Below are 11560 nucleotides of genomic sequence, written 5' to 3' on the forward strand. Positions count from 1 at the left end.
ACACACACACACACACACACACACACACACATATATATATATATATATATGTACGAGGAGGTGCTGAAAAGTTCCTGGCTTTAGGTGAAGGAAAATACAGGGGGATCAGTTAGTTATGATTTTATTCAGCAGATTCCCCTCTCAGATTCACACATTACAGCGGTCCATCAATAATTTTCTAAGCTCTGTAAAATAACTCAGAAAGTTGGGCCTCCAACCAGACCTTTCGCGATACCCTTAAAGCCAGGTACTTTTTAGTGCCTCCTCTTACGTATGCGTGTATGTATGTATCTGTCTGTCTGTCTCTGCTGTCTGTCTGTCTCTGCTGTCTGTCTGTCTGTCTGTCTGTCTGTCTGTCACGCTGTATTTATATACTTAGCACACCACATATGGTGCATGATAGATATATAAGTTTTCGTTTTTACTGTTTGGAGAATATATCTGTCTATTCAAAGAATTAAACTAAGTCGAAAATAGTTAATAAAAGTTGTCTACGTGTCTTTAATTGCCTACAGTTGTATAGTCTTTGAAATTTATGTTGTATCACATAAGATGCAATAAAATTGCAATAAACTTTATTTCCTCATATTTTGCGCACACGCTTACTTGTGCATACATACATACATACATACATACATACATACATGGATACATACATACATACATACATACATACATACATGCATACATATACGCACATATATACATGACACATTCACACACATTCTCTTTTATTCTCTCTTTTTCTCTCTCGCTCACACGCACTGGTAACCATGAATATTATATTATTCTATATTATGAAAATACCATATACATACATACGCGCACACAAAAGGGTGTATTAGTCCTTAATTAGGATGCAGTTTTAATAACGATAATAAAGATCTCAATTTTTTTTCCCGCCTTTACTCCGATCTTGACATTACTGCTTTTCCGCAGAATAAATGGTATTATATCACAAGCTAGATAGAGTGTCTAAATTTACTACAATTTGCTCAAAATGAGGTACGTAAACGTTATTATTTTAAAACTAGAATGTTTGATCACCACTGATTAGAAAATTTAAGAACTTCGCAATAAGAGATCAAAAAAAGAAAAGAAAATTGTATAGGCGCAGGCGTGGCTGTATGGTAAGAAGCTTGCTTCTCAAACACATGGCTCCGGGTTCAGTCCCACTGCGTGGCACCTTGGACAAAATGCCTTGCTTCAGATTCGGGCCGACTGAAAGTGGTCCATCGTTTGTATATATATATATATATATATATATATATATATATATATATATGTGTGTGTGTGGGTGGGTGTGGGTGTGTGTGTTTGTCCTCCATTGCTTGACAACCGATGCTGGTGTTTTTACGTCCCCATAAGCTAGCGGTTCGGCGAAAGAGATCGATAGAATAAATACCGGGCCTCTAAAAAATAAGTCCTGGGATCGATTTCTTCGAATGGAAGGCGGTACTCCAGCATGGCCACAGTCAAATGACTGAGACAAGTAAAAGAATAAATGAATAGTCTGTGCGAATTTTAAATTCAAACTTCTAACGTCGCCAAATATTATGCAAAGATAATTATCTCCCTTATGTTTAAATTTACAAATGAAATTCTAAAAACAACATCGGACAAATCATATAGATACAGAGAAGAAAATAAATCTAATTATAATGAAAAAATGATGAAAGTAAAAATAAAGAATTCTTTGGAATAAAAGATGTAGACAATGCAGAAGATAAGAAAACGAAGGACAAAGTATAAAACGGAAACGAAAAGGTGCAAAGAAGAATGAGAAATGTTTGATGGGAAAGAGAAAAGGTACAAAGCGGAAAACAAAAAAGTAGAAAAGAGAAGAGGATTACGGTTAGAAAAACAAAATGGAATGAAGCACAAAAGGCGAATGACGTGTCTACATATTATGCAATAAAGTGGAATGTTATTAGTTACATCGATAGTTGAAATGAATATGGGGAACAGATTTATATACTTGAGAATGTAATTTTGGTTTCACATTTTGGTACAAGGCCAGCAACTTCATGGGCGAGATTAAGTCGATTAAATCGACCCTAGTGTTCAACTGGTACTTATTTTATCGTCTCCGAATGATGAAAGGTAAAGTCGATTTTATTTTGGCGGAATTTGAACTCAGAACGTAAAGACGATGTGCTAATGGTTATTGTACCAACTCGCTGCCTTCATTTGAGAATGTAATATTATAAAGTATCAGACAGTGGGAAAAAGAGAAATGATAGTTAAGCGAAAAGTAGGGAGAAGGGAAAGTGAATTTATGAAATTAAAGGTAGCAGAAAGTATTAGTTATACGCTAGAGTTGAAAAAGGAGATAAGTGTGACGAAATTTAAAAGAAAAAAGTGGAGAAAGAAAAGAAAAGAAACACCGTTACGAGTGAGAGAGAAAGAGAGAAGAGAAAAGAGGAGAGAAAAGACGAGAGGAGAGAAAAAAATGAGAGAAGAGAAAAAAAGCACAATTGGTATTTGTAGAAGGGAATATAGCGTAACATTTTTTTAAAATTGATAAAACGATATGCAAAATTCAGTAGACATACTGAATGGAAATGCTTCTGAACACCACTGAACACCGAATGATTTGACACACAAGTGCAAATAGGGATAAAATCCATAAATATGCAAATAAGCAAATAATATTGAATGCATTTCAAAGAAATTCTTAAATCTCTTGAAAAATTTAAAATATATATTAACCACTAGATAGAATTAAATTCTGTAATAAGTGCTTATTTTTGTGAAAACATTTTGAGAAAATTTCGTTTCCAGTAATTAATGAGTTGAACAGCAACCTCACAAAAGAACATTTACTACAAGCTGGCAAACCGTATAATCTAAAAATTCTTGAATATATCTCTTAAGAAAAAAATTATCATCTCTCTCAGTGTAATATTTTAAAGATGGTAATACACCGAGCCTTCAGTACCCATTATGCAGTGATAGAGTGATGGTATTCTTGTTATCCGAGTGCCTAAAAGATTACATAAGCTGTGTTTGCCTGATCTTAAAAGAATGCCCTGCGAAAGTTACACAAATTCACTCAATTATATACTACAAAGTCCTTACTGAGTTTACCAAGACATTTGTTATGAAGTGGATATGAAACAATATTTGTACAGTTACACTGAGATTACATTCTTGCCGAAGTATTTGATTATTATTTCGTATATTGACAGCTGAAATCGTAAGTAGCGCTTTGCAAACTTTCAAGGTACCTTTCTCAAAATCTTTGTTCATACTACACACTCCTTCCCTCCCCTCTCTCTCTCTCTTACACACACACACACACACACACACACACACACACACACACACACACACACACACACACACACACACACACACACACACACACACACACACTCTCTCTCTCTCTTAGCAAACGCGTTTAGATATACACTTACTCGTACGTGTGCGTACGTGCAGATATTTGTATAAACGCGTGCATAGAAAAAGGAGCGTTTAAGTGATCTGATTTATGTATTATATATTCTGCCAAAGTCTCTGGCGGCTTGACCATTGATGAAGCAGATGGTTTATATACCTAATAATAAACACTAAATAATTTAAGTTGCATTCATTTTAGTAGAACTCCACAAACTAAACACTCCTTCAAATGTTATTTACTTCTGGCTTGTTGGCACCTGTGTATAGACTGATGTATGCATATGTATACGCATGTATGTATGTATGTATGTATGTTCTTTTCTGTTTTTATGTGTGTTCTTCATCTGAAGAAGGACTTCTAACAAAGAAGCAAAGCTCCTTCGTGGGAATATAGGTAACAATAAAGAACAATGTCTCATTTTAAACTTGAGGAAGTCTTGCATATTTTGACTGTTCCACTGACAGATTGTATTCGCAATGTGTGAGTTAGTCGGTTGATTTCTTTTTTCTGAAAACCCTAGCTTATTCAGATTGTCACTTAAAGCATTAACTCACAAAACCCAGAGCACCGATTATTATTAGTATAAATGTGAATTAATGGTTTGGATATAGAAACCTGAGCTTTCGAAGCAATTGCCCTTAATCATCTTCTTTCTGTATGATTTTCAAAGAGATATTGGCGTCAGCAGCAAAGATGACCACTATGACGTTACGTACGTTTTCCCTCCCAAACAACAATATCCGGCCTGTTACGTTTACAGTTGACAGGCTTTGATGGGAATGTCCCACCAATATTCATTGTGTTGATTCTTGTGTACGTATTCAATATCAGGGATAGGGGGTTCTCTATATTTATTCCGTTTTCAATCTGTAATTTGTCGCCATTTTATATTTTTAATTTCGCGTATGTGCATCATTTATTTTTTATTTTGTCGAGTACACACACAGTGTAGTAGGGTCAGTTGGGCACCGTCTGTGAGAAAAACAGCACCACGACGCAATTCACTCTGCCAGGAATTTGGAAACGACGTGCTGTACTGCTTGGCATTCGTGCCAGAAGCTCCAATACGAACATTTCAGTGTGTTTGGGTGTCAATCTGAGGACAGTGCAATATGAGTGCATGTACTAAAAATGAAAAAAATCGAATATCCAGTCAACATCATGGTGTTTGGAGTGATCATGGTGCCGTTATGACTCCATTCATCTTCCCACATGGTCTCAGTCTCAACACGGAGGCCTAGATCAAGTGTCTGGAAGAGGTAGTACTGCCCTGAGTCAAGAGGGTGGTTGCTGGAAGACTCTATGTCTGGTAACAAGACTCTGCACCATGCCACACAAGCAGGAGAACCCGGTCATGGCTGTCAGACAATTTCTGCGACCACATCACACCTAACGTCTGGTCACCTAACTCCTCAGACTGCAAACCCCTTAATTATTATGTGTGGGGTGCAGTTGAGCGAGAGACCAACAAAACTCCTTGTAACATCAAAGATGAACAGAAAGCAAGTATTATGGCAGCATTGAGCAACTTAGACAAGGAGACCGTCCAGAAGAGCTGCAGGAGATTCTGAAGTTGTCTGGAGGCCGTGGTTGAAGCTAATGGCGATTTTGTTGAATAAATTTACTCTTTAGTATTTCAAGATATTTTTCTGTAATTTTGGTAAAGATATCTGTTAAAATAAGATATCGGTGTTATTTTCATTTTCATGTAACAACAGTTTATTCACCACACCCTGTATACATATAATTCACGCATGTAGAAGGGGATTTCAAAATTTTGTAATTTTGCTAAAATTCTAGATCCTTTTCACAAATTGCTGCATTTTATTTGCTAACTTTGAAATAAGTATGAAATATTCTATGAAGACGTTTTCAGTAGTGTCATGATATGGGGCTTACCAACATATAAAAGCATACAATGGACTTTGCGTCTACGTAAATCAGTAATGCTTTAAATCGGTAGCAAACTTCACTTTTCTTTACCGGACTTAGGGAAATCAATAGTCGTTTATGAAAAGCCAATTCGGCGTTTGGGAGATGGCGAGCAAACGTATCAAAGCGTATATTTATCGACTTAAACACAGATTTCAAGCTTTACAAGGCGGAAATTCTCATGACGCTAATATGTAACCATTGAATCTTGGATAATGTACAGTGAATACTATACGCAATTTGAGGCTTTTCACGTCACTTGCAATAGGGAATTATGAAAATTAAATGGCAAGGCAGGATATCAAATGAAACTGTTTAAGAAATATCTAACATGCTCACTATGCATACGTTACTGAAATCCTATTTGAAATTATATGGGTTGGACACCTCTTTAAAATACAAGATTCTCTACCTACAAACAGCTTTCAAAAGTGAAGTAAGGTGAAGAACTGCAATGAAAAGTTTAAAGAAGTCACTAAAAATGTGATCTATGTGCATAAAGTTTGATATACAAACCGCGATTTTAAACTAATACTATTTCTGTTGTACAAATGAACTTTAATTCAGCCGACCGGCTAATTGCAGCATCTGTTTTTCTGTATCAGTAACAACGGATTTTGTCTTAGCATGCGGTTGCCAGTTGGTGTTTCTGATGAAGCTCAATCATACAGAAATGCGCATCTAACAATGTCAACGCTACTGCTGGACGATTTTCGTCTACTGCTGATATATATTTGTGTTATTTAACATTTATATTAAGCGAAGGTAAACCTCCCCTTGTGCAGGCAAGGTACGAAGGTGCGGAGGCGAGGATCTCCCATTCTAACGTGAAGCTAATGTCACAATCTTTGAGTTCCCAAATATACTTACTTAATACAGTGGTGTTAATTCTATTTCTATTTTTTCGTACAATGTAAAAAAAAAAAAGAACAGGAAATGTTATCTTTACATCAATTAAACTTTTTTCATTCTAGCAGCACAACACCGACTATTGAACTTAAGGGAAGAGAGAATCCTAGCTTGCCTGCACAAGGGGAGGTTTACCTTCACTAAATATAAAAAACATTAGAAACCCTTGTGCCACCCCAAAATAGCACCAAGAACCCCTCACCATAGAAATAGTAGCCCTTGATATTAATTTAAGACCATATATATATACGCCTTAATTAAAGCTAGTCTGCACGTAGTACATACTGGGGCCTTTGCAGGTATTTCTATAATAATACCCCTATCTCTTCACCAAAATTCCGAGTTTTGCTCTCACTCCCCACCCATAACAACTACCTAAATCTTATACTTAGTAATCCATTTTTCCTTAATATAACCTGCCAACCCTCTTTAGCAAATGCCAGATAATTCAATCATGAATCTAACTGAGAACACAGCGGACATAATTATTTAACCCCAATGTTAAGACATCCAGTAACTAATTTTAATTTTAATTTTATTTTATTCTTATTTTCCTGTACCTTTTATGCCATGTTTTGTATTACAAAAATATCAACTTTGTTTGTTTGTTGATCAAAAGATTTCACCATTTTCTGATTATTTAAATTCAAATATATACATACATATATATATGTTATGTATATATATATATATATATATATATATATATATATATATATATATATATATATATGTATATATGTATGTATGTATTTAATGTTTTGGACTATTGGGTATATATCGATTAGTCTGGGGTACCTGATGTCATCTGCAGTTGGGGTATATTTCAGGAACTCTGCAGTGTTAGTTGAATAAATAATAATAATAATTTCTTAAGAAGATGGATTCGGTACGAAAAGATTGATACCAAACCCATATATATATATATAGCTAGAAATAAGAGCAAAAATGCTCTAATGCTGTAGTATAATTGTATACACATATACTGACAGGGACTATATATTCATACAATATATATGTATACAATCACTATATATATATACAATTATGCGCTTTGACTACACAAGTAGAGAATTTTAACTCTTATTTCTAGCAATGTAGGTGTTTCTAACACTCTAGTCATATTACGTGACAATTGTACTTTTCCGTTTTGGTAAAACGTTGCACACTGCTGTCTACATTGATTATATATATATATATATATATATATATATATATGTGTGTGTGTGTGTGTGTGTGTGTTTAATGTATAGATACGTATATACAGGCACGCATACACTCTCAAATTGTCCTGCCCACCTACATTCAACGTGCCAAAATAAGAATAGCATTTCGTAGTTTGGGATTTAACTCCCATTTCTAGCGTGATGAAAAACCACTTAGTGGCTTTCCCTGTGTATAACTCTGATACACACATATAACATACACACGTACATGTATTTATACATACACACACAGAGATAATAACACAGATATATGCGTTTGTGATTCTGTACGTGTTAGATGTGTACTACACTTGTCAAAAAATAATCCGGTATTAAAGATAAATTTGAAGTTCTTAACATCCAACTCCCCACGTAAAAAAAAGTAAATAACGAAAATATTAAAAAGAAAAAAGGAAGATAAAATTGTTTAGGTTAACTGATATCGGTTTCATGGCAAAGTTTTGAAACTTTATCTAAGATAATGTAGACAGAATGTGCATTATATCATATCAGCTAATATTTAAAACTCTTGAGAGATTTCCCTTCATAATAAAAGGAATTCAGAAATGGCCAACTACCTACTTCATTGTTACTTTATATATGGCAGTGAGTAATTCTTAAATTTGCTTGGAGCCAATTCTGGTGCTACATCATTATCTTATTGACTACTTCTCCAGATTATTTGCTACTTACTACTGAAGTGTCGCTCCGCATTCAAATTGATTAATTTCCCCAGTGACCGGCGTAACACAACGTTCAAATGCTTCACTGCCATGTTAGTTAACTCTCAAGTCGTATTTCTCTGTTAATCATGTCAAAACAATAAAATATAATAAAAGCAAGCAACAACAGTCCTTGTAAAAACAACCACATCGCCGAATAACAATAACAGCTGTAATAATGTCAACAAGATCAATAAAAATCAGATGTGAATAAGTAAATAAATAAGTAATAAAAATGATAAGGAGGAGAAAAAGAAGACGAGGAAGAAGGAGAATTTCTTTTTCTTTCGATTCAGATTCAGTACAAAGTTGCTTCTTAACGAGAGGTATCATATATTCAATTGAATGATTGACGGCAATATAACTGGTATTTGGTTTCTTTGTCATAAAGATTTGAAAACACAAATTAACATGTCTCATACTAGATACATATAAGTTGGCCCTCAGTTGTCGCCACCATGCTACTACTACTACTACTACTAATAATAATCCTTTCTACTCTAGGCACAAGGCCTGAAGTTTTTGGGGAGGGGACAAGTCGATTACATCGATCTCAGTGTTTCACTGGTACTTAATTTATCGACTCCGAAAGGATGAAAGGCAAAGTCGACCTCGGTGGAATTTGAACTTAGAAAGTAGCGACGGGCAAAATATCGCTAAGCATTTCGTCCAGCGTGCTAACGATTCTTTTCTACTCTATTCTACTCATTTACGTCCCATAACTTAGCAGTTTGGCAAACGTTACCCTCCTCCAGCAATCATAATTTCAATTCTTCGACCGGGTGGTGCGTTGTCTTCTCGAGCAAAACACTCGATCTCACATCGCTAAGTTACAGGAACGTAAAAGCACCAACATCAGTTGTCAAGCGACGTTGAGGGGACAAACACAGACACACAAACATATGCATATATATATATATATATATATATATGCAACGAACTTTTTTCAGTTTCCGTCTACCAAATCCACACACAAGGCTTTGGTCGGCCCGAGACTATAGTAGAAGACACTTGACTAAGGTGTCACGCAGTGGGAATGAACCCGGAACCATGTGGTTGTTACGAAGCTACTTACCACGCAGCCATTCAGATTTTTCCTTAGGATAGGGAGTGGATGGCGGTTTTGTGGAAACAGTGAACAAAGTGAGGTTATACATTCTGCATCACAACTTTACACTACTATCACATCCTGCCCCCAACGCACATACATTCGTTCCAACCTATTCACACGACCTTCTACTTGCTCACACACATAAAACAACTTACACATTTGACTTCTTGCTCGCTCACACTCAAACATAAATATCTTGGTCACACAAACTTCATTACAGTTTCTCATTCTTATCTTGATTATCTCCGAGAGTTCAGTCGTTTTGCTTCAGGCTCAGAGCTGTCAACATAGGAGACGAAGATCAGGCTCACTCCTCTCTGCGTGTCTCTGTTTCATTTGGAATCAATTTAAGTATCAGAGGTCTCTCCTTTGCTCCTCTTGAGGCTAATGGAGTTCCTTATTATTATTATGGGTTAATTTCAGCTGACAGAATAACATTCCTTTTAATTCATTTTAATGTGAGTTACTCAAAATTAAATATGAGCTGTCCTCCAGCATTCATGGTTTCAATTACTAGATCACGTGATGCGTTGTGTTCTTGAGCAAAACACTTCATTTTACGTCGCTTTGCGATCACTTGCGATCCCCTGAAGCATAGTACACAGTGCACTAGTTTGGGCAACGTCGATTTGATGGAAAGCGTGAGCTAACGGGCTGCACGAACCTTTGATCACAAGAAACAAATCATTTGTGCTGGTCGTTCAGCAAAAAAAAAAAAAAAAAGCAAAAAAGCTGAACGCTCATACGTCGTCTTCGACGAGAAAGTCTATTATTATTGTTATTATTTTTATCTGAGGTTTTGTTGGAACTCCTGGAATCTTGCATGCGTAGCGGGCTTGCTGCCTGCAGCTTACGGTAACATGCTCTCTGTTCTTTTCAAATAGCTATTATTTTCCTGATTATTCTGGACATGCTAAGGAGGCAAACCTTTTGTAGCAGTTCTGCCGGGCACTCTATTCCAATTTCCTTTATTTTCCTCTCGATGCCGTCTGACCCTAACCCTAACCCTAACCCTAGCGGTATTTCGTCTGCCGTTACGTTCTGAGTTCAAATTCCGCCGAGATTGACTTTGCCTTTCATCCTTTCGCGGTCGATTAAATAAGTACCTGTCATGCATTGGAGTCGATGTAATCGACTGAATCCCTTTATCTGTCCTTGTTTGTCCCCTCTATGTTTAGCCCTCAACCCCGGGGGCAATAAAGAAATAAATATTTTCCTGATTATTCTGGTCATGCCAAGGAGGCAAAAAATTTATAGCAGTTCTACTGGGCACTCTGTTCCGATTTCCTTTATTTTCCCACTGATACCTTCTGATACTGTCTCCAAGGACCCAACAATAATCGGCATTTTGTTCACCTTCTTTCTTTCTTTCTTTCTTTCTTTCTTTCTTATTGTTATTATTATTATTATTATTATTATTATTATTATTATTATTATTATTATTATTATTATTATTATTATTATTGTTGTTGTTGTTGTTGTTGTTGTTGTTGTTGTGAGCTGGCAGAATCGTTAGAACGCCGGCCGAAATGCTTAGCGGTATTTCGCACGTCACTTCTTTCTGAGTTCAAATTCCACCGAGGTCGACTTTGCCTTTCATTCTTTCGGGATCGATAAATTAAGTACCAGTTACCTACTGGGGTCGATGTAATTGACTGTCCCCCCTCCCCCAGTTCAGGCCTCGTGCCTATAATAGAAAAGATTTTTATCATTGTTAAACTTTCTACTTTTAGATCTGACCATCTGAATTTCTGGTATGTCTCCTTTGTACTTTGCATCCGATATATTCTGATATGAGTTAATATATTCAATTAATGAATAGCTAATACATTGTGCATTTGGTCTGACTGCTTCCTAATTTCCAACTCTAATTAACTAGTTAGACAAATATTTTCTGATCAGCTGTCAGGTGTTCTGAAAACGAATCTATTTTTTTTTAACATGTGTGAAATTAATTAATATATTTTCTGTTTAACAATGCAATACATATTGATGTCCATTGCGTATGGGAACTTATTTCATAAACATGAATTATTTTCTTAATTATTATTTTCAGTGCAGAACAAAAATAAATGCAGAAAGTAAAAATATATATTTAATAAGACGGGATGGGTAGGAGTGATAAAAAAACGTACTAAAATTCTTATTTAACCTGTTTCTGACACATGTATTTCAAATGTATTTACACACATGCATGCATGCATGCATGCATGCATCCATAATATATTTATATATGTTATATATATATATAGCATATATTTATATTATACATATGTGT

General features: G+C 35.6%; 1 long non-coding RNA gene across 1 annotated transcript in view; it reads right to left on the reverse strand.

Moving 5' to 3' along the window:
- Positions 1 to 8304, reverse strand: part of LOC128247406 (uncharacterized) — a 56345-nt gene extending 48041 nt beyond the window's left edge. The window contains exon 1 of the long non-coding RNA XR_008263785.1: positions 8143 to 8304. This is a non-coding gene — a long non-coding RNA (uncharacterized LOC128247406). The remainder of the gene's footprint in view (positions 1 to 8142) is intronic.
- Positions 8305 to 11560: the final 3256 nt, after the last annotated feature.

The sequence above is a fragment of the Octopus bimaculoides genome, chromosome 3, assembly GCF_001194135.2.
Source record: "Octopus bimaculoides isolate UCB-OBI-ISO-001 chromosome 3, ASM119413v2, whole genome shotgun sequence".
NCBI lineage: Eukaryota > Metazoa > Mollusca > Cephalopoda > Octopoda > Octopodidae > Octopus > Octopus bimaculoides.